The 25,478-nt window shown below is 36.0% G+C and overlaps 1 long non-coding RNA gene across 1 annotated transcript in view; it reads right to left on the reverse strand.

The window, feature by feature from the left end:
• Positions 1 to 5,774: 5,774 nt before the first annotated feature.
• LOC149119712 (uncharacterized) overlaps positions 5,775 to 25,478 on the reverse strand; it is a 394,158-nt gene continuing 374,454 nt past the window's right edge. Inside the window, exons 3-4 of the long non-coding RNA XR_016227620.1 lie at positions 6,762 to 6,936; positions 5,775 to 5,937 (exon numbers count right to left, since the gene is read on the reverse strand). This is a non-coding gene — a long non-coding RNA (uncharacterized LOC149119712). The remainder of the gene's footprint in view (positions 5,938 to 6,761; positions 6,937 to 25,478) is intronic.

The following is a 25,478-nucleotide window of genomic DNA, read 5'->3' on the forward strand; positions in this document are numbered from 1 at the left end:
GAATTTACCATAAACTCTTGCATATAACTAACAGTAAATAAGCACTCATTAAATTCAATTGGTTAATCTTAATGGTAGGAATTTCTGGTCCTTGGTAGCCTGAAGTCAAAGTGGGAGGAAGCAAGACGAATGATGATCTTTCACTGTTTGTGCCAGCAATTGCCCACTAACTTATTGGTACCTCCTCAGCATGAGAACTGGCACAGAACTATGTAGCAAGCATTTGCTAAAACTTGCATAAATGAGAAAAACAAGGGGCAGGGCATGTAGCCTAGTGGTTAAACCCCTGTATCCCACATCATAGAACCTGAGTTTGATACACAATTCTGGCTCCTGACTCCTGGTAATGCAGACCCTGATAGACAGCAGATGATGGTTTAAGTAGTTGGGATACATCTACCAATGTGGAAAAACTGGGTTGAGTTCCCAGCTCTCAGCTTCAACCAGGACCAGTCATGGCCAATGCAGGCATTTGTGAAGTGAACCATCAAATTGGAGCATGCTCGCACTCGCTTGCTCGCTTGTGCTCTCTCTTTTCAAATAAATGAACAAATAAAGATTAAAAAAAAAAAACACAGGAAAGGTTATGTGGTACTATGTATGCCTGAAAAATCTTTTCCATTTTTCATGGAATCCAGTTTGTTGAGAGAAAGAATTGACTAAATTCAGGGAAGAAATCTGTGTGAATAGTAGCTATTCCCCAGAACACATTTATTTTCATTGTAGAGTTGGTCCATTAAGAATACTTGGGAAGCTCATTGACTAGCATTGTGTAGTCCAGAAACCAGCGACCCTCATACCTGGGGTTTCTCATTATCAAGTGTTGAGCGTTCCTATTTAGGGAGTCCCACAGCAGCAGCAGCAGGAGCCGCAGGAGCCGCAGGAGCCGCAGCAGCAGCAGCAGCAGCATCTATCCCACAACATCCCTCACTCTGAGTGGAAATCAACAAAAAGATAATGATAAAGTGAGACTCTAGTTTCTCAGCTCACCTTTTCAAATAATGCCTTTTATTATTTTAACCTCCATTGTCTTTCAGTGATTCTTCATCTTCATTATTATTATTAAATGATGATAGTAATCAAAGCCGTCATTTGTTGAGCAGTCTTAATGCATCAGGTACTTTATATAAACACTGTTAAACATTTTGGAAAATTAAAAATATTTATCCTGATATAAGGAATCTAGATTTGGCTACTGCTAAATTTGACTACCAAGAAAAATTACTAATTTGTTAAGTATTAAAAATGGTACTGTTTGATTTCTATCCTCCTCCTCTCAGCACTCATGATCTCAGGATTGGCCCTGACTAATCAAACCCTCCAAGGAAATGGGAGGCAACATACAATACAATGGTTTAAGGGAAGGGGGCAGAATTGACGCTTTATGTTCAGATCTTATCTTTGACATCCATGCATGACCTTGAAGCAGTGACTTGATTTCTCTAACCCTGTTTATTCATAAATAAAATGGAACTGATGATAATGTCTACCTCAGAGTTATTAAAGGAGTTAAATAAGATAATGTTTGTGTAACAGTTATCCCAGAAAATAATAAGCATTCAGTAAATATAAACTATTACATTGACTTGGTTGAATATATTGGAGATATTTGTTAAGTTGTATCTGATACCACGATGGCATTTTCAAACATTTCTTGAGTAATGAAGTGTTCTAAATGGGAAGAGTCCAGGAGTCTATATATTAGCTCAAATGAAATCTTACATTTCCTAAGTAACCTCTATAAAATCACTTGACCACACTTGAGCTCAGCTTCCTTGTTTACAAAATGACTTCAAATATCTCTGAGTTTACTGAAAGAATCCATTGCTTAGTTGATTTTTTTCAGACCCTTGTTATGAATAAGTGCCAACCAAATAGGATAGCTTTTGTCATATTGCCAATTTGACTATAACCTATTGTCTATACTCTTGAGAAACAGTGGTTTTTCTATTTACTACTTGCTGAATTCTTTATTTACTGAATAGTCAGGCTTTAATTAGAAAGTAAATTGATAGTATGTTGTTGCAAAAATTGCCTGGTGATCTCCTTCAAAACATTTGTCTGTTTATTTATTTATGTGTTTGAAAAGTAGATATGGAGATACACACGCACACACACACACACACACACAGAGGCAAGCTGGCAGGAACACAAAGATCTCTCCTATCTTTTTTTTCATTCCTCAAATGCCTGAAACAGCCAGGGCTGGGCAAGGCCAAATCCAGGAGCCAGAAATTCAATCCAGGTGTCACATGTGGGTGACAGAGACACAACTATTTGAGTCATCATCTGATGTCTCTCAGGGTGCACATTAACAGGAATCTGGAATTAGGACTCAAACCCAGGTGCTCTGATATGTGATGTAGACAGCCCGAGCAATGTCTTAACTGTTATGCCAAACACCCACTCTGGTGATCTTCTTCTAAAGTAAGCTAATGTCCCTTACGGTGTCATTGAAGCAGGAAGGGTGCCCTGATTTGGGGCACTTATCTCTGTGACCAAATCCAGTGCTAAACTCTTATGTTCAGCTTCCCCATGATGATGGAAATTTAAGAAGCACAGAAACTGTTCATTTTCCAGGGACAGAATTCACTGAATTCACTATAATTAGAGTATGCCAACTTCCTAATGTTTCCTCAAGTTAACTAATATTTTTCTTAAGAAGTTGCAATGAAGCAACTATTTCAGTACAGAACCACATAATTTGTTCAGCAAATGGAACCTGAAGTGCAAGTAGCACTTTTATAGCATTTCCAAGGCACACCTATGAAGGTCTAAATTTGTAGTGGTGTCCCACACCATTGTAAGGAGACAGAAAAGGAGTGAGCTTGAATGAGTTCAGCCACTCATGTGACTCAAGATAAGAGAATTACACAAAAATTCTACCTTCTCCTAAGAAGTAAATGCTCAATGCCATGACCCTACATACATGTTTCAGCTCTGAAATTGTTGCTTTCTTGCATGGAAAAAGAAACAATAATCTCCATCTGACACAGCTGATGGGAAGACTTGGTAGATATTCAAAGAGTATTTCTCGTTTCTTACACATGTTTATTCTTATAGCGTGGGGCAAAGCAATCAGAAAGGATCAGAATCTTTCAGGGATCCAGCCCTGTCTCTTTCCAGACTGGATGCAGTTAATGGGTCAGTGCTGTAAATATAGAGGTAAGGGCTTTCAGCAATAAAGCAGATTAGTTTTATGCAGTGGTCGTTGCAAGAGGAAATGAGTAAATTCTTCTTAGTAATAATTTTGGGACACAGAAGCAGCAACCATTATGTATATGTAACTGGAATCTAATCATGAAGAAAATCCCAAAGCCCAAATGCACATTACCCCAGGTAGCCAGACTACAGACAATAGGAAGTACAATTGCTAAGGAACTGTTCCAGATTAAAGGAGTCTAAAGATTCATGACAACTAAATGCAATGTATGATCTTTTAATGGATCCTGAGCTACAAAATATAGCTCAAAAGACATCATTGAAATTATTGGGAAAATTTGATTATGGGCTATGAAGTTGATAACAGAATTTTATCAAATTAAATTTCCTGGTTTTGATAATCATACTGGAGTTATGTAAAACAATGTGTTGTTCTTAGGAAATATATATTATTTAGTGGTAAATAAGAAGAATATCTAAAACTTGATCTATCGGAATTATAAGGAGAGAGAGTTGGAGAGAAAGTAAATAGGACATAATGTAACTTATAATTAGTCAATATGCATAAAATGTGAATCATTTCAGTTTTCTTTAACTTTGAAATTATATAAAAATTGAAATGTAATTGTAAAAATGGAATAAAGGCCATAAAAAGAAAAGGACAAAACTATGACAGATGGACACAAAATGTGTACCTGACCTCTTGAGTAGAAGAAAGCGTTGAGAAAGACTTGCCAGAAGTACTGACACCTAAAACAAGAAATGATAAATTCATTCTTTTTTCAAATGAGGTGCTGTGCTTGGCATGGAGGAAGTATTCCAGACAAAAGGAGTGGTGTATGTGAGGACAGACTTGAATACAGTAGTTCCCCACTCCCACCCCTTACCTGTGGTTTTATTTCCCAGAGTTTCAGTCAGCCAGATTCAACAAGGGTAAGTGTAGCACAATCAAATATTTGGAGAGAGAGTGAAATATCATGTTGATAGAACTTTTATCACAGTATGTAGATTTAACTATTGCATTTTACTATTAGTTGTTATTCATATATTATACTACCTAATCTACAAGGTAAACCTTAACATAGGTATGTGTAGGAAAGGCATAAGTATGTAGTTGACTAAGTACCGTCTACAGTTTCAGACATCCACTGAGGGTCTTATAATGCATCCCCTATGGATAAGGAAAGACTACCTAACTGAATATAAAATAGAGGCTGTGCTGAGCAATGAAGTGGGAAATATAGGCTGGATGCAGAGCATATTGAGCCTTCTAGGGAATACAGATTTGAGAAGATGCTTGTAAAAAACTCATGGGATGTGAAGGAAAGTTAGTGGCCATTTGTGTGTGGTTTTTCTGGGAAATGGTTTTTAGAAGAGTTTCTGGTTGGGAACTCCTGAGAGGCGGTGAGCAGAGGAAGTTTCCTTGAGGTTATTTATGAAAACAATTGACTAGGTAAAGAGGGTAGGCAAAATCCCAAGCATTATTTCACATACGAATTCTAAATCTTTGGAGGTGTTCTGCCACAAGATATAATACCATATTGCCAGCAACAGAGGTCACTTCTACTCAAGGAAATTATGGAAACAACATCTGGCAGATGTTGGAAGAGAGCAGATCTCGGAGATATGCTCCTCATCATAGATAGCACTCTGTTATAAAGACTTATGACTTTTAGGAGAAAGAGGTTTTTTTTAACATTTTTTTAATTTTTTTTAACTTTTAGTGAATAAATATAAATTTCCAAAGTACAATTTTTGGATTACAGTGGCTTTCCCCCTCTATAACCTCTCTCCCACCCACAACCATCCCATCTCGCACTCCCTTTCCCATCCCATTTATATCAAAATTCATTTTTAATTATCTTTATATACATAAGATCAATTTAGTATATATTAAGTAAAGATTTCAACAGTTTGCACCCACACAGAAACACAAAGTATACAGTACTGTTTGAGTACTAGCTATACCATTAATTCACATAGTACAACATATTAAGGACAGAGATCCTACATGGGGAGTAAGTGCACAGTGACTCCTGTTGTTGATTTAACAAATTGACACTCTTATTTATGACGTCAGTAATCACCCGAGGCTCTTGTCATGAGCTGCCAAGGCTGTGGATGCCTCTTGAGTTCGCCAACTCTGATAATTTTTAGACAAGGCCATGGTCAAAGTGGAAGTTCTCTCCTCCCTTCAGAGAAAGTTATCTCCTTCTTTGATGGCCCGTTAGGAGAAAGAGTTTATTACAGACAATAAACTTAGAACGATCAAGGTGCTAGGAAAGTTAACATTTATAAATAAAGCAAATCATCTGTAAAAAATAAAAACAATGTACAGTCAAGACAAGATCCTGCAGATTCGTATTTCTCTGTTCTCTCCAAAATATACCTATAAAATGTGGAAACAACATGCACATAAAAAGATACCAGAGCAGAAATCTGAAACGTGTAAAGGGGGAGGTGGATCAGTGAGGGACACCATAATTGAAGAACCAACATAGTGGCAGTGTCTTAAGACACTACCCTCAACAGGAGAATGCAATTCAGGCTCAGCATCTCCCACTCTGACCAAACAGGAGAAAATGATTCAGGTGGGTTTGTTCATACCTTGTCTGGATTGAGTGGCAGACCCGCACATACTGACAGGCATTCCCAGTAGCACCAACAAGAGGGACTGATCAGGAGGAGTTCCACTGACACAGGAAGTTCTTTCTCATCTGACTGCACCTGATCCTTCCTGCTCATACACAGAGCTATCAGGCAGCCAGGCAGCACCTGCAGGGGGGATGTTGTCATAAGTGCTCAGGTGATAAAGTAATCCTTGTCTCCTCCCACTGTCTAGGACACTCATTAGTTGTGTGACACAGGCAGAGATATCCCATTACAATCAGCCATCCAGTCCAGTAAACAGACCTTGTCTCTTCTGAGCCTGAGACTCTAGTCAAAGAACCAGAGCTCCTGGCTAGCACCGAAAGGGGAGCCACAGCATGCACTCAGCTAGGGAAGCTCTGTTTATCCATATTGGCTACAGACTCCCTTTCCCCACCCAGAAAGGCTGTTTCTGCCCCCTCAGACACCACCAGCAGGATCAACATGCACCAAAAAAACAGCACTACAAATTTTCAGAAAATTAAATTATCAGAGATACAGTCCACGAAAATAGGCCAAGACCTATATGCTAAACCTAAACAGTGTGACTTCCTGCTATAATGAAAGACGGAAATAGTCTTCAGAGTTTTCTTACATAATAATTAAAATGCCCAAAATTCAAAAGAAATATCACCCATCATGCCACTCATCAGAAATAGAGGAAGGAAGGATAACAAAATGATACCAATACTATGATGCATCAAATGCTAGACTTGTTTGACAAGGACTGTAGATAAGCCTTTCTCAAAGTGCTACAACAATCAGTTATGAATATCTTAAATGTAAAAATAGAAAATGTCACCAAAAGAAATATATTTTTTTTTAAAAATTAGAAATTATACAATGACTAGAGGAATAAAGTAACTGAAATAATGAACTCAGTAGATTGGCTCAGTAGTAAAGGAAAGATGATCCAGGGTAAAATCACTGAATCTGAAATCACAACTTACCCAATAAATAACAGAAATGATGGAGGCATCTGGCCTAGTGGTTAAGACACCACTTGGAACATCCATATACCATATCAGAGTGCTTGAGTTTGAGTCTCATTTCTCCTCGGAATTCTAGCTTCCTGCTGATGCACACTCTAGGAGGTAGCAGGTGATAATGCAAGTGACCATGTCCCTGTAACCAATGTTGGAGACCAAGATTTAGTTCCTGGCTTGTGGCTTCAGCCCACCCCAGTCCAGGAGGTTGACAGCATTTGAGTAGTGAACTAGCATGTTGGAGCTTGCTCTCTCTTTCTTTCTGCCTCTCTTTCCCTTTCAGACAAATAATTTTTAAAAATAGACAGAAAAGTCTGAAAAAATAAGCAAATCCTCAGGGCTCTGACAGACAATAACCAAACATTTAACATCCCTGTTATCAGCATCCCAAAAGCAGAGGAGAGAGTGGAGTTGAAAGAGTATTTGAAAAAATAATCACTGAAGATTTTCCAAATTTGGCAAAATGTGAAAGCCTTCAGATTCAAGAAGCTAAAATAAACTCCAGAGATGATAGGCTCAAATAAATCTATGCTGTGTCATAATTAAACTTCCAAAGAGCAATTGCACAAATCAGATTATAAATAACAAGTGCTTTCTTCTATACCATCAAGAGACACTAAGGAGCAAATAAACTGTGATGACCTGGAGAGTGTGTGTCCTATCTAAAGGGGCAACATCTAGTCAGCTCCCTCTAGTTATATATATGGGAGTTCACTAGATTTCTTTGCACGTGTAATCTTATTTTTGAATATAACTAATTAATTCTTTATATTTTAAACCACACCCCCAGTTTATGACCTCTAATTTTGTAACAATTAAAAGTAGCAAACATAGCAGTAGTGAACCAACAGTTAGAAGATATTCCCTTCTCTCTCTCTCTCTCTCTCTCTCTCTCACGTACACACACATAAACTGAAAATAAGTAAATAACAAAAATTAGAACATGAAGTCAGTCTTTATTGTATATTTTTAGATAAGGACCCAGAGATGTGGACAATTTATGGATTTGTGCAACATGACTTGGTAAAGCCTCATAGCCAGGACTCCTGACAGTTTTAAGTTGCAACCCTGTCTCTTGCGCTTAGTTCTACATTTGGAAAAGCTGCTAAGAAAGCCAGGATGTTCCCACTTTGGTACTAGAGAAAAAAATCATGCAAACTCCTGCTTGTGATTGGAAATCCTCACATCGGCCACACTTCAAGCAATAGTAAAAATACAGAAATAATGTCCTTTAGTTACTCTCTTAAGCCACTTTCATACCAGCTTAGGAAGTCTGACGTGATATTACAGAAAGGCTCATTATGTAACTAATAAGCATTTTCATAACCTCTTGATGTGTATGAGTATGTGTATGCCCTTACTAGCATCTGCATCTGGCCACATTTTTGGATGAGGATCTGCCAGGTGTCACAAAAGTCCAAAACAAGTAGGCATTACCATATTTACCCTGTAGATTTCCAGTTAGGAAAAAATAGTGTCTGAAACACACCCTGGACAACCAGTAGCCATCACCATTATTTCTGAAGAGAACTTTTCCCTATCCCTCTTTTCCATTCTCAAAAATGTGCTCTTTTTTCTCTTTCAAAGACAGGTGTGGGGGAGTAGATGCAAGCAAGAGGAGCTTCTAGGAATTCCAATTTGTATGGCATGCTCTATTCCTTCAGAATGCCTAAAGAAAACTTGAAAACAAAACTGACAAACAAATGGTTTTTGTTAAGCCCACACAATATTTTCAAAACATTTTCATGGGCTGCAGACACTTGAAAATCAGGATCTATAAAATTCTAAGTTTCTAGTCCACAAAATTTTGGATGATCTAGCGATCAGTGTACTATAAGCTTACTTAGCTGGATAGTGGTTACCTCTTTGAAATGGGATATGAGCTCTCCATTTCATTTGAGTCTGTGTCATTCCATATTATTTCTATCCCTAAGGTTCTATATCAAATTCCATTTTTCATTATAACTTCACTGTTGACTTCTTAAATAATTGAGAATTACTTGTCTGTATCAGTTCCTAACAAAAGTAGAAAATGAAATAGACCAAGATCACAATATTTTCCCAGAAAAATTGAAAATTTAAGCTTAGCCTGTTCTCAATGATACAATTTGCCCAACTTTCATAATCAACATTAAGATACATGTTTTGGACCTTCATTTGTAGATGAAGTTCCTCAAATTTCCTAGAGTAGGTCATCAAATTTTTCATTATCTTCTTTCACACTGAGATTGCAGGAGGTGCCAAAAAACTGAAAGGGTTAGCAAAGGCAATGGTTTTTTGTTATGTTTTGTTTGCTTTTAATTGAGAGTTATCAGAGAAGTTCAAGCTTACTTAGTATATGTGATTAGACTCTAATTACAATAGAAGATTTAATGGGAAAACTGCAAACCTGCAATATCATGCCTGACAAACTTCCCTTTTAAAAATGAAGGAAAGATAAAAGATTTTTCCGAATAAGCAAAAGCAGAGAATTCATCACCTCCTGACCTACCTTAGAAGTGTTAAGAAAGCTCTACAAGTTGAAATAAAAAGATACTGAACAGAAACACAAAAGTAGAATTCTTACTGGAAAATGTAACAACATAGGCAAACAGAATATAGTAATATTATAATGGCGGTACATAAATTACTTTTAACTCTAGTATAAAAGTTAAACGATAAAGGTATTAATAATAACTATTGGAGCAGGCATTTGGTACAGTGGTTAATACACCATTTACGACACATACATCTGATATGAGACTGCCTGGGTTCAAGTCTCAGCTTTTTTTTTTTCTGATTCCAGCTTTCTCCTGATGCACACTCTATGAGGCAGCAAGTATGGCTCCAGGTCCTGCCTCCCACATGGGAGACATGGGTAGCATTTTAGGCTCCTGGCTATTGCCTTGCCCAGCTTTTGGCAATGAACCAATAGGTGGAAGCTATTTCCACATTGTCTCTGCCTTTCAAATATACAAACAATAAATGTATCTTTTAAAAATATATATATATCATAAAAATTTAATATTTGATACACAGTATCAATACAATATGATTAAATTCTGAAGACCTGTGCTACAACATTATGCATACAGTTAACAGCACTGTATTATATACTTAAAAACTTACTGAGAATGAAGATCTTACATTAGGTGCTCGTACTACAAAATTTTTTTTAAAAACTGAATAAAAATAAAGAAGGCAGCAGTGAAACTTTGCAGGTGATGACTGCTTATGGCCCTGATTGTGGTGACAGTTTCATGAGCATATACTTATTTCCAAAGTCATCAGAATTATATATGTTATTCATAGTTTTTTTGTATTTCGTATGTCAATATAAAGGTTTTAAAGATGCAATGAGGTATTCATAAAAGATGTCCCCTCGAATATATATTAAATTACTGAACTTGTTTTCCCTTATGAAACATCCCAGATATATAAAAGGTAAATTCTTTTTCTGTGGATACCACATTTATGACTTAATTTTATTTAATTCATTGCTCAACCCACAAACATATTTACTGTATTTCATTGTGTTTCGTTTTGTTTCAAATCTTCACTGGGGAAAGCTTCACATAAAAAAATAAATCTAAGATTCTAGAGTTTCTGGTCCAGGAGATATAATTTTTCAGGTGCTACAGGTAAGTCCCAAGGCAAGACCTGTCCAAAACATGGCTTCCCAACAACCTGCTATAATGCACAGAACTCTACATCTCAGTCTTTTCTTTAGTTGAAAGATACAAGTTACATAGAAAATATAAACCTAGTAGGGTTGGGGCACAATGAGTGTGCTTTTAGAATTGCATATCCTAAATTGGTATGAGAGCAGTCTATGACCTAGGAAAAGATGGAGAGCAAATTTTGAATTGTGGACAGAGCCAAGAAACCAGATTTGAAATATAGATTCTTACACTTAAGAAAAGGAATGGAATTATCTACTCTAGCTTCTTTTACAATCAGGGATTTTATTATCTATAGTATGCTTGAAATGGGACCTTCCAATCTCTAGCCTCTGATTTCCAGTTTGCACAAAGCCTACTGTTGCAATATCTAGTGGCCAGCGGCATAGTGCAGTGGGTTAACACCCTGGCCTGAAGCACCAGCATCCCATATGGGTGCCGGTTCTATTCCCGGCTGCTCCACTTCCGATCCAGCTCTCTGCTATGGCCTGGGAGGGCAGTGGAAGATGGCCCAAGTCCTTGGGCCCCTGCACCTGCATGGGAGACCCAGAGGAGGCTCCTAGCTCCTGGCTTTGGATCAACACAGCTCTGGCTGTTGCGGCCAATTGGGGAGTGAACCATTGGATAGAGGACCTCTCTCTCTTTGCCTCTCCTCTCTCTTTCAAATAAATAAATAAATATTTTAAAAAGAGAACTAGCTCATTCTGTGGTCCTTGACCCTAATCATCAGTTGTGTTTCTCTCTTTTGAGTCAAAGTACAGCTCTATGTTCCATTCACTGATTCTATTTCAAAATTCAGGAGCAACAAAGGACAAGTTTAATTTAAAAAGTTTTATGGAAGAATTTACTCCTGATTTTTATATTTGTATGTTAATATGTTGATAAACTGACAGTGGGTAGCAGCCAGAGTCACATTTTCAGCAGAGAGGAAAACTGCCCTTGCTCAATCTTGCTTTTGCTTGTGATCAATCTTCAAAGTACAGAAAAATACCTTTTTCTCAATGAGCTTCTTAGAGAATAGAATAAATTTGACTCAAGTGCAAGTCAAATAGGCAGGCAATCAAAGGAGAAAAAAATCCACTAGTTTGAAATCCCAGGCCATTAGCAGTTTCTGATTCTTGACTGGTTACAACTAGTGATAATTATTCCTTTTAGAACAAATCTGAGGATCAAGCAAAGCAGCTGAGATTAGAAAAATGGGAAATTGCTCACAGCCATCATTATTGCATCATGATTAACCAAAAACTAATGGGTTGGTTTTTAAGTAGCACCTGGGTTTTTCTATTGTAATTTCCTACTTAATTATAAGGATTACTGTGAAAGCATACCTGTGAGTTATGGCTTCAGCCTACTGGAAACGCTTGCCCACACCCATACACTGAGAGCCCTGAGCTTGCCATGAAACATCCCGCCAAGTGCCACTATTAGCATTTTCCAATAGACCTCTCTCTGAGTCATGCCAATTTCATGCTTCGCATAAATTACATGTTGCTTAAACTTTCTGGATAATCACAATAAAATGACAAATCTATCTCTAATAATTAAACACATTACCTAAATGTTGCATTAGGAATGCAGTATATTTTCTTTTTCTTTTACAAGACACAAGGTAAAATATTTTAAAGGAGATAATTGGCATGTGAGAATCAATTTGCCCACTGAGTGATTTTAAATAAATTAATCTTTGGAATCAATTTTTATTTACTGAAGTAAAAAGTTATTATTGACAAAAAGAGATAAATACTAATTGCACACATACATCCAAACTACACTGAGTGTTGAAATTTTCAAAATTTGTCAAGGGATTGGGTAAACAATTTCTATAACACCTGTATAATAGTCTATGAAGTCATTGGTGTCTGATTTCTCTAGAAGATTTTATTATAGATTGATTCATTAACGAGGAATAGGAAATCAATTGGGATTGAATGAGAAAAATAGCTGATACTAATCCAATATGAAATGTAGTATGTTCTACCATATATGAGAAAGTTATACCAAAAGTAAATTTTTTCCACTTCTCTTACTAATGGTACATGTTTTCAGTTTTAAGTCATCTTCTTTGTCGACTATAAAAACACAAGCTTGCCAAAGGAATCCACGCCTAACTTACTAACCACCTCCACTGTTACAATGAAGCAGCAATATTTGGCTCAGAAAAATATATAAACCAGCTGTAAATAAATGGCCACCAGGCATCAAAAGATAAGGTCCTAGACTTAGGTAGTGTAGTTGACCTTGGGTAGGTATGCAGTCTCCCTAGGCTTCCTCATTTTTCCTGCTTGAAAATGAATGGTCTCTTTAAATTCCCTTCCAAGTTTAATATTTATTTGAAGTTTATACTCTATATTTTGAACATGTATTGATAACTAGCTACAGTCTAGTTAATATTCTGTAATGATTAGCAAATCAGTTTTGATAGTGCTGATTAATCTTGGAAAAACTTAATCAAGTACTGTAGTTTTCAAAACCAGCAACTAGCCTTAATAGAAATATTGATGAAGAGAGAGCAGCAGAGGGGAGGATTGGGAGTAGGATCAGGGAAGTGGGGGAAGTGTGGTTGTCTTCTTGGAATTGTACCTAGGGAATTTATAAAATCTTTTCTCTTTATATTAATAAAGATTTTTAACAAAAAGAAAACACTAAACTTATTTGATCAGCTTTATGGGCCTTAGAATAAGTACCATTTAAGCCTTCATCTATATAACAAAACCAAAACAATTTGGATATAAAATAAGGAAAGTATAGAGTACTCTGAAGATAACCAAACTATTCTTAAAGAAAATTAAATTTATAGCTATGGTTAAGATCATCCACTTCACCTCTAAATCCCTTTATGGTTAGGCCCCTGAATTTGCTATCCTATTGGCTGGTGGCTAAAATTGATTGATAGGTTTGGCAAATCCCACAGGGGAAACATTCTATGAAGGGAATTACTGGCTTGGAAAACACAGCTGTTAACCTTGAGTATCTTTAATCGTCCACCAATTAAGCATAAGAACCCTTAAGCTCCCAGTGATTAACCTTTATTACCCCAAGTTGCTCCCATAGGCTTTTCTACTTAAAGACAAAATAGCAGAATGACAAACTATAGTACTGTTAACCTTTTCATAGTGTTTTTGACTGTACTAATGCAAAAAAGTATATTAATGCCCACAAAAATATGTTGGCTGCCACAGTCAAGAAGAGTCCTCAGATGTCTAAAATATTTGAGTCAAGTGCTCTGGGCAAACTGGCTTTAGGGGAGGTAGTCTTTGGGCTGGAATATTGGAAAAGCAATACATTAAGAATCAAGAGATCTGGATTTTAGATCAAATTCAGTATGAACAGAACAACTGAGGAGTCACCAACATTCTCTGGGCTTCAGTTTCCTCAGTATAAATTGAGAGCATTGAGAGTGATTGTATTAAAGAATCTCTAACGTCCTTTTCAACTGCAATATTCCATGAGCCCGATCTATTCTTCTATGATGAGCTAACAGGGACTAATTTAAACAAGACATTTTATTTGGGTACAAAATGATGAAGACAGGTATGCTTGATTACTCTTCTGATTGCATTTGGATATTAGGCAGTTTCCAGAGTATAAACTGGAATATATATCTCCAGAAGCCAAAGCACATGCACTCTGGCAACACAGTGAGCAATGCAGCTTTTGAGTATCAGCAGGCCTCACAGAATTTCTAATTTTGTTGACCTTTAGCAGATGCAGATTTTATAGATATACAACTTTTCATATAATTTCTTTGTAGTCACTCTGCATGAACTTTGGGGAGGTGCTACTATGCAGAGATTGATACCAGAAGAGAATCTGGGGGGCATAAAAGTAACATGTCCAATGGCTTATGTAAAGACAAATGCATCACACATCATAAAATTTCCACCCACTAGCCCGTTTTCTATAATAGACAAACGTTTTAATGGGAAACAGTTGATTTACTTCTTCATATTGATAACAGTAACAGCTTACTTAAGATCATTGTAAGCCAGAAGCAAAAACCCTTGAAAGTGCATTTGGAAGTAAAAGCATAAACCTGAATTAGGATCTTTAATACAATCACTCTCAATGCTCTCAATTTATACTGAGGAAACTGAAGCCCAGAGAATGTTGGTGACTCCTCAGTTGTTCTGTTCATACTGAATTTGATCTAAAATCCAGATCTCTTGATTCTTAATGTATTGCTTTTCCAATATTCCAGCCCAAAGACTACCTCCCCTAAAGCCAGTTTGCCCAGAGCACTTGACTCAAATATTTTAGACATCTGAGGACTCTTCTTGACTGTGGCAGCCAACATATTTTTGTGGGCATTAATATACTTTTTTGCATTAGTACAGTCAAAAGCACTATGACAGGATAAAGGGTGTGCCATATTGCTCTGAAAGGAAAAATGGGAAATATTGTTTTATATAATGACTCATGAGAAGACCTGGTTAACAGTCTGGACAGAGCAGAGGAACAAGAAAGTATAAGGAACAAGAAAGAAGGTGGGAGGCTGTATCAGTTTAAAATTCTTTAAGAAATTGGTTATCAAGACTCAACTTAAAGTTGCATTGCCAAAATCAGACACCTCTTCTCCAAAATCCTTCAGGAAATTTTGGCATAAAGACCCTATATGAGCATCGATATGGAAATCAAGGAAAAGAGACTGAGCTCTGAATGTGAGCCAGTGTGGAGCATAGTTTCACAAAGATAAGCAAAACAAAAAGACAAGAACAAAATCTAAACAGAAGTCAGAAATCAGAGAAATCAGAGACATGAAAAAAATAAAAAAAAAAACAGGAAACAAATCATTGTCATTTTTTTTTTTCTACTCAACTATTTCTTTTCAAATTCTGGTAGCCTGACTCCATCTTCTTTCAGGAGAATTGCCTTTTCCAAATTTATTGACATTCTTGGTTAAAGCCAATACTAAGCCCCCCTGACGTGGTCACAGCAGTGGTCTATGACCCAGGCCTGGTCAATGGTAATTTCCCTTGCACTCGGTTGCATGTTTTGGTCCAAAATGTGGATCACAAAGTGCAAAATAAAAGACCTTCCCTTGAAGAAATCTCAGATAGCAGATTGAACTAACCTTGCCTAGGTTTTTTTTATTGTTTTCTCAATGTTCTTTTCAGATTGTTGTACATAAATCCTACTTATTTTGTGTATTGAGTTTTGTAGACAAGTTGACCCAATTGATCATTAGTTCTAAACAGTATTTGGTGGAATATTTAGCGTTTTCTCCATGTAAGATCATGTCATATGAAAATATTAGGTTTAATTCTTCTTCTTCAATTTGGATATTAATGAAAAAGAGTTAACAAAAAATCTTCATTTACAATAGTAGCAAAAATTTGACATACTTAGGAATAAATCTAACCAAGAAGGTGGGAGAATTATGCTCTCAACATTAAGACACCATGCAAGAAATTAAAGACAAATAAGTGCAAAAATATCTCGTGTTTATGGATTGGAAGATTTAATATTGTTATAATGTGTATGCTACCAAAAGCAATCTACAGACTCAATGCAGTCTTCATCAAAATTCCACCAGTATTTCTTGCAGAAATAGCAAAACTAATCCTAAAATTATTATTCAATCCCAAAGGACTTCAAATAACCACAACAATATTTTTTTGAAAGTTAAAAGGGTCACACTTCAAAACTCATATTTACTCAAAACAACTTGGTATAACATAAAAACAAATAAACCAATGAAACAGTCTTAAAAACAAACCTTCGCATAAAATATCAAGTGATCTTGACAAAGGAGCCAAGATTAGTCAATGCAGAAATGAAAATCTCTTCAACTAATGGTATTCAGAAAGCTGCGTGTCATTAACATGCACCAGAATTAAGTGGGAGCCTTAATTAAATTATATACAAAATTTAACTCTAAATGGGTTAAAGGCCTGAACATAAGACATAAACTATAAAAATTCTAAAAAATATAGGAGATTATAAAACTTCTAAAAAATATAGGAGATGATCTTAATGATACTGCATTTAGCAATGGTTTCATGAATATAATATCACAAGTACAGGTAACATAAGAGTATACAAGTAGGATTATATCAAACTAAAAAGCAAAAGAAGTAATCAACAGAGCAAAAACACAATTTACAGAATGAAAAAAATTTAAAAAAAACTACAGAAAACAAATAACCTGGTTGAAAAATGACCAAAGTACATAAATACACATTTTTTCAAAGATGGTATACTAACAAGCCAATGACTAGTGAAATATTAGTTACTAAAGAAATATCATTAATTGAATATACTAGTAGAGAAATACAAATCAAAACCATGAGATCTCACCTAACTCAAAAGAATGAAAAAGCAATCTACAGAATGAAAGAAAATATTTGCAAACCATACTTTAGATTAGTGGCTATTATCCATAATATGAAAGAAATGATCATAATTTAAAACAAAAAAGCTAACTTAAAAAGGAGCTGAGGACTTGAATAGACATTTCTCCAAAGGAAGCATACAAATGGCCAACAAATTATTAAAATATATTCAAGTCACTAATCAGGGAAATATAAGTCAAAACCACAGTGAGTATCATTTTGTACCTGTTAGGATGCCTATATATAGACAGAGACAGAGTTGAGGGTGTAGAGAAAATGGAGCTTTTATGCACTGTTGGTGGGATTACAAAATGATGAAATCACTGTAGGGAACAGTATGGGGACTCCAAAAAATTAATAATAAAATTACCATATGAGCTCATATTCTACTTCTATATATATTCTCAAAAGAATTGAAAGCAGAGCCTTAAAAAGATATTTACATATCCATGTTTATGTGGTACGATCCACAGTAGACAAAGGTGGTGAAAGTAATCTAACGGTCCATATATGGACAATATGAATAGTCCAATTGTCCACATATAAATATGAACATATGAAGTATCTAAAATAGTCAAATGCATAGTTAGAGAAAATACAATAATGGGTACCAGAAGTTGTGGGGAGGACAAAAAGGAGAACTGTTGTTTAATGAGTAAATAGTTTCAGATTTGCAACATAAGATATTTCTGGATATCTGTTTCACAACAATGTGAATATACTTAACTGCTACTGAAATCTGTACTTAAAATTGTTAGGATGAGAAATGTTTATGTGTTTTTACTATAATAAAAATTATCTTGCTTTACTGAAACTCAGTTGTTAGCATGATACAGTGTCTTTATGGGAATTTGGATTAGTTTCTTTGGGAGAGGGTATGAGTATGTTCTATAATTAGAAAAAAATCAAGGGGATATTTTATGTGTGAAGGTCATGTCACTAAAGCATATGTTTATAGATCTCCAAATATCAATATAATCTACCACACTTCTAAACCCCCAGTACTTAAGCAGAGACATGTGGATTGTTCTGGTAAATGAATGCTTACTTCCACATTGAAGCATTTAATTTCAGTTGAGAAACTCTCTAGAGATTTCTTACTGTCTTACAGCAATTAAGAAGGCCAATGTTTCTGCACTGACTGAGCCTACATCAGCCTGGAGCCCTGAATTACTGTTGTAAACAAAGCCCCACACTGAACTGTAGTGAACACATAGCATAAATGAGAACTTCTTTCTGCTTTATTAAGTCATTAATATATTACTAAGTCATTGATATTTGTTAGTATAACATAAGTTATGCTAACTAAGATATTATGAAATTATCCTAAGTGCTTCATTAAAACTCACTGCTTCCAGGATCCCCTGAGATTATGTACATATGCTTAGGGATTCCTTTGCCTTCATCAAAGGAAACACTTGATCAAGAAAAAAAATGAATCTGGAGTGAAAAGAAAGGCTCAAGCACTAATCACACAGAAGCACAAATCCAGAGCAGAGTCAGAGAATTAAAAAATCATATCATAATCTTGCTTGGCTAATATTTGTCCCTTTAGCACCTCAAAGGTTAAGTGTCTTAGAATCAAGATATCTATTCATATTCTCCTATGGAAGGAAATGATTTAGGGCAACCAAACTGAATCTGGGGTGAAAACAAAAATGAGATTTTGATGAAGAATAATTCCTATGTATTTATTTCAATTCATCCATGGCATTGCTATTTCAGCATGACTCACAACATTTAACCATATTATTTTTTAGACATGTGTTACCACTCATAAAATACTTCCAATGCCCTGACCAGAAACACACACACACACACACTCAACTTTTAATCACATTATTTCAAGAACAATCTCCATAAAGTTTTTGAAGAAGTTTCCTTTAAACGTATATTGTGGAAGAGGATGGGTTTTTGGAAACAGCAGTGATTCACAAAAATGCACTGCTTAGAGCTTTTCTTTTGGGAGGCAAAATGGCCTGCCAGGATCTACCACCATGTGAAGAACACACTCCTTTCAGTCTTCTTCCAGACAACGACTGAGCACAACAGAGGTACTGAATCACCTTAATTCTGAGAAAAGATAGAACATCTCTGGTAAGTGATTCTGGTTCAACTTCTTCGTTCAGTCTGACCAAACCATTCCTAGAAATCTGTGTCTTTTTCCCTCTTTAATTCCACAATTCTCAGACCTTAAACATAGTCTATAACTTCCATTTATCTTCTCATCCCCACCAAAAAAATGTTTTACATTTCCAATTCTGTCTCAACAGCTATTTCTAGGCTAACCCAATATATCTGAGGAGTCTTGAAACAATTCATACAAAATGTGTCGTATGAAAAAATACATAAATTTCATAATTTATTTTGTGCTAAAATCTGAAATAAGTTGGTATAACATGTCTGAAAAGGATGGATTTTGAGGCAGTAAGAATAATAATACATTAGTTTGGAAAGAACCCCTGTCCAAGCAATATGAGTTCCGCTAAAATTGAAGCAAGGATAAAAAAAAACTTTGTGATGAAGTTTGGGTGGAAGAATGAGAAACTCATTGCCACTTTATGAAAAGTTTACTGCGACAATACCCCAAAGAAATCAGCAGTTTACAAATGGCTAACTCATTTGATAAGGAACAAAGGGGAAGTTGAAGATGAAGCCTGCAGTGACAGACCATCCAGGTTAATCTGTGATAGAAAAGTGAACTTTGTCCTCTAATTGAAAAAGATCTACCTATGACTAACAGCAGAAACAATAAATAGGCAATGCCATAGACATCTCAACTGGTTAAGAGTTGGCAATTCCAGGGGCCAGTGTCATGGCGCACTAGGTTAATCCTCCACCTTCGGCACCGGCATCCCATATGGGTGTTGGGTTCTAGTCCCGGTTGCTCCTCTTCCAGTCCAGCTCTCTGCTGTGGCCTGGGAAAGCAGTGGAGGATGGCCCAAGTGATTCTGGTTCAACTTCTTCGTTCAGTCTGACCAAACCATTCCTAGAAATCTGTGTCTTTTTCCCTCTTTAATTCCACACCAACATGAGAGACCAGGAGAAGCACCTGGCTCCTGGCTTCGGATCGGCGTGGCTCCGGCCATTGCGGCCATTTAGGGGGTGAGCCATCGGATGGAAGACCTTTCTCTCTGTCTCTCTCTCACTGTCTGCAACTCTACCTGTCAAATAAATAAATAAATAAATCTTTAAAAAAAAGAGTGGGCAATTCTGACTGAATTGGAGTGAATTTTTTGCTTGATCAATGTCAAAACCATTGTGCTCAGATCAGTTGTAGAAAATAGCAGACTTTCAATGGAAATTTTAAACAAGTAGGATCAAGATTTTGAAGCATTTCTTGGAAGAATTGGAATCAGAGATGAAATATGGCTTTACCAGTACATTCCTGAAGACAAAATACAATCAAAGCAAGAAGCAGAAGTGGACCACTCAAACAAAAGTAAACTATACAAGAGGAAAGGAAATGGCAATAATTGTCTGGAATTATCAAGTCATTTATCTTGTTTCTATTTCTGGAGGGCCAAAGAAAAAGAACATCTACTTCTTTACAGAGTGTTGAGAAGTCCAATGCTTTAGCATAAACATGCCCAAGAAATCCTTAGCAGAGTCTTTCTCTACCACAACACTCTGCATTCTTCTCATCACATGAGGACAGTTAGTTGATATTTTCAATGGGAAATCACTAGGCATCTACCTCAAAGTCATGATTTGGCTCTTTGTGACTTCTGTTTTTTTTCTTAATCTTATGAAAATCTAAATTTAAAGAGCACCTCATTTTCTTAATAAGGTAAACTGACATGTTTAAATTTTCAGGATACTCAATTCTTCAGGGATGGACTACATGTCAGGTATCATTTCAGAAAAGTCTCTTGAGGGGCTGGCACTGTGACTCAGTGGATTAAACCACAGCCTGCAGTGCCAGTGTCCCATACGGGTACCAGTTCAAGTCCTGGCTGCTCTACTTCCAATGCAGTTCCTAGCTAAAATGCATGGGAAAACAACAAAGGAGGGCCTAAGTGCTTGGGCCCCTGCACCCATGTGGAAGATCCAAAAGCAGCTCGTGGCTCCTGGCTTCGGACTGGCCTAGCCCCAGTCATTGCAACCATTTTAGGAATGAACCAATGGATGGACAATCCCTCTGTCTCTCCTTTTCTCTCTGTAACTATGCCTTTCAAATTAGTAAAGAAAATCTTTTAAAAAAGAAAAGTTCCTTGAACTTGATGGAGCTTATGTGGAGAAATAAAATTTATGCATTTTTAAATTTCCTTTTTCCTTAAAATGCTCAAAGTACCATCCTATTTGAAAAGAGATGAATGACTTAGCTGCATAGTCCCAACTTGGCAATTGATTTCTATCAACAATTTAGTGATTCCAAGGAAAAAAAAATCTTCAATAAACTAATTTATCTGGCATATTCAAAAGCACTATGTTTTAGAAAACATATACTACTGTTAGTTTATTTTTTAATAGATTTTCTTGGAAAGACATCAAAGGCCATAGCTTGAGAGTAGGCAGTGGTTTGTATCTTAAATTGTCAGGTGATTCTAAATGCTTACTTTGGGGAGCAGACTAATACATGGGATAATCACAAAGATTCAATATGGAAAAGGTGATAACAATATCTATTGAATTATGGGTAAGAGGAAAACTGATTCTTCACAGTATAAGGAAAGCATATAGGAGTTCCACTTAGTGGCAACTTGTAGAGGACTCCTTAAAATGGGCTTAGCCTGAACTCTCATAGATATAATATTAATGTATTTTTCCAAGTTTTCTGTTTTATAATGTTTTCTATGATCCTCAAGCCATCAAAGATTTGATAAATTTAAATAATACATCTTGATACATGATACTTTAAAAAGTTTATGAAAATGATTTAAAAGATAAATTCAATTTGTGTGAAAAAATTTGAAATTCATCTGTTAGATTCAAAATGTTCATAGAAATGTATATTATAAAAAAGCTTCTAATTAATACTATAACTAGTGGCCGGCGCCGTGGCTCAATAGGCTAATCCTCCGCCTAGCGGCGCTGGCACACCGGGTTCTAGTCCCGGTCGGGGCGCCGGATTCTGTCCCGGTTGCCCCTCTTCCAGGCCAGCCCTCTGCTGTGGCCAGGGAGTGCAGTGGAGGATGGCCCAGGTGCTTGGGCCCTGCACCCCATGGGAGACCAGGAAAAGCACCTGGCTCCTGGCTCCTGCCATCGGATCAGCGCGGTGCGCCGGCCGCAGCGCGCCGGCCGCGGCGGCCATTGGAGGGTGAACCAACGGCAAAGGAAGACCTTTCTCTCTGTCTCTCTCTCTCACTGTCCACTCTGCCTGTCAAAAAAAATAATAAAAAAAAAATACTATAACTAGTACTCAAACATTATTTTACACTTTATGTTCTGTGCGCGCGCAAACTGATGAAATCTTTACTTAATATATACTAAATCGATCTTCTGTATATAAAGATAATTGAAAATGAATCTTGATGTGAATGGAATGGGAGAGGGAGCGGGAGATGGGAGGGGTGCAGGTGGGAGGGAAGTTATGGGATGGGGAAGCCATTGTAATCCATAAACTGTACTTTGGAAAATTATATTTACTAAATAAAAGTTTAAAAAAAGCTACTTATGGATCTCAAAATTTAATCCATCAAACTATACTTTTTTTTTAAATTTGATTTTTATGAACTTTTAAAAGTTTCATCATATATCATTTGTCATGTTCTCAGTGCCCCACAAAATTAGCTTGTTTGTTACCATAACCTTATGAAGATAGGTACTCATTTTTAAGAAGAGGATTCACCAAGATAAAGAAACATATTCAGAACCTATGTCTAGTAAACATAAGAGTCAGGATGTAACATTTCAGAGTACATGATCTTAACCACTATACATTATTGACAATGTAGAAAAGGAGAAGTTAGATCCTGCTGTTATACTGATGATGGTTACTATGCCAGACAACAGTTGATAACATTTACAGGTCTATATTTAATAGGAGAAATATAGAACTTCAATAGAATAAACTATGATGGTGAATTAATTTTAAATGATTATTTATTTATTTGAAAGGCAGAGCAACACAGAGAAGGAGAAAGTGAAACAGAGAGAGAGAAAGACAGAGAGATCTTCCATCACAGGCTGGTTTACTCCCCAAAGGGATGCAACAGCCATAGCTGGGCCAGGCAAAAGCCAGGAGCCAGGAGCTTCCTCTAGGTCTCCCATGTGGGTACAGGGGCCCAAGTACTTGGGAAATCCTCTGCTCTTTTCCCAGGCACATTATCAGGGAGATGCATCAGAAGTGGAGCAACCAGGACACAAGCCAGCACCTTTATGGAATGCTAGTATCAAAGGCTGTGGCGTAACCTGCTATGCCACAATACCAGCCCCTAGTTGTAGATTTTTCATAGACGCCCTTCACCAACTTGAGGAAACACCATTGCATTCCTATTTTGCTGAATTGTTTCATATACAATGTTGGATATTATCCAAATTTTGTGTACCCATTGAAATTATCATGGGAGCATTTCCATTGGTTCTATTATGGAATGACTTTGAAATATTAAACAAATACGGTATAAATCCTATATGGACATGATATATTTTATGTGGTGCTGTATGTAATTTGATAATATTGTTATAAAATTTTATATTTATATTCATAAATAATATTGGTCTGTAGTATTTGTTTCTTGTGATATCTATTTTCTGGGTTTAATCTCATGATAATACTGGCCTCATAGAATGAATTAATGAATTCAGAAGGCTTCCATTTTCTTTCATTTTTTTCAAAGTTTTTGAGAAGAATTTGTGCCGATTGTTTAAATATTTGGTGGAACTTAACTCTGAAGTCATCGTATCATTATGTATTTTGTGACGAGTTCTTTACACTAATCAGTATCTTTACTTGCTATATGTACACTCCGATTTTCTACTTTTGCTTCAATCATTTGAATTCCTTATGAATTTTTCAATTCCAGCTGAGTTATCTAATTTGTTTTTATAGAGTTGTTTGTAGTGCTCTCTTAGAATATTTCTTAAAAACAATTCTGTAAGGTATGTAGTAATATCCCCTTTCATCTTTGATTTTGTTAATTTAGGTCTTCTCTCTTTTCTCTTGATTAGTCTTGTTAAAAGTTTCTCAGTTCTGTTGATCCCTTCAAAAAATCAACTTTGTTGGTGGTTATTTCTCTATAGTTTTTTCTATTCTATCTTTGAATAGTTCTGCTACAGTTTTTATTTTCTACTTCTCACTTAAGGTTAGCTTGCCTTACTCATTAGTTTCTTAAGTTGCAAATTTAGGCTATTAAGATGGTATTTCATTTTTAATATAGGTGTGTTTATAAGTTTTCCTTTAGTAATTCATTTTATCACATCCCTTAAGTTTGTTTATTTTCCATTTCATTCATTTCAATGTATCGTTCAATTATCCTCATGACTTTAACTCTTTTGTTATTTAGGATTACATTTTTAAATTCTACTTAAACTCAAAATTGGCCAATTGTCCTGTTCCAGGAGCCCGGAAGTTTCCCTAGGTCTCTAATGTGAGTGGCATGGGGCCAAGGACTTGGGCCATCTTCTGCTGCTTTCTCAATTGCATTAGCAGGGAACTGGATCAGAAGTGGAACAGGCACAACTTGAACCAGAAACCATATATAATGTCAGTGGCGCAGGTGGCATCTTAACCCACTGTTTCACAACACCAGCCTCAGATTATGTTTTTAGGTACACATGTTTTTAATAATTACCATTTCTTGATGGATTGGCTTTCATCATTCTAAAATATCAGCCTTTGTATTTAACTTTTCCTTTAGAGTCCATTTTTGTCTATATTAGCATAGCCATTCCAGCTTTCTTCTATTACTATTGGTATGATATGTATTTTTTCATATTTTTTACCTTCAATATATTTTGCATTTCAGCACACTTTAGATTTGTGCCTATCATAGACTACATCTAACTGAGTCATTTTTATCCATTCTACCAATATGTGCCTTCCTTTCCTTTGGCGTGCTTAGTCCATGTACATGTAATATAATTGCAGATGAAGTCAAATTTTTGCAGTAATCTTGCTATTTGATTTTTAACTTTGGTTTTTGATTTTTCTTTTCCTTCATTACCATGTTTTGTATTGAATAGGTATTTTCTAGTGTACCATTTTCATTCCCTTGTTGTTTCTTCAGTTAAATATTTTTAGTTACATTCCTAATGGTTGCCCTGAAGATTAAAATTAGTTTCTTTATAACAAATTAGTTCACATTAATACTAGGTTAGTATCAATTATATACAAAAAAAATCTTTGCTTCTATATTTGTTGTTCTTTTTGTCATACAAATTATGTCTTTTAAACATTTTGTGTCTATCAACACATATTTAGAATTATTGCTTTATATAGTTGCAGCTATTAGGTAGCTAAAAACCTGCAACGCTATTAAGCTAAACACCTCCAGGCAACCAAATGAACTAATTTTAAAATGCTCCCCAAAAGGTACATCACCACAAAAAAGATTCTTGGACTAAGTCTCCTAGCTCACTACTTCTTTAGACAATTTTGAGAAGAACGTAATAAGAATGTTTCTGTAAAAGCTATGAAATATTTCTGCCTGGTGATTGAGAAAATTATAGGATTCAAGTTTATAATGGCAATCAATTGACAGCTGAATTCTGGGTGGTTTCAATTAACAAGAAATGTATGGACAATC

Source organism: Oryctolagus cuniculus, chromosome X (assembly GCF_051225735.1).
Source record: "Oryctolagus cuniculus isolate XC-2025 breed Fujian yellow rabbit chromosome X, ASM5122573v1, whole genome shotgun sequence".
Taxonomy (NCBI): Eukaryota; Metazoa; Chordata; class Mammalia; order Lagomorpha; family Leporidae; genus Oryctolagus; species Oryctolagus cuniculus.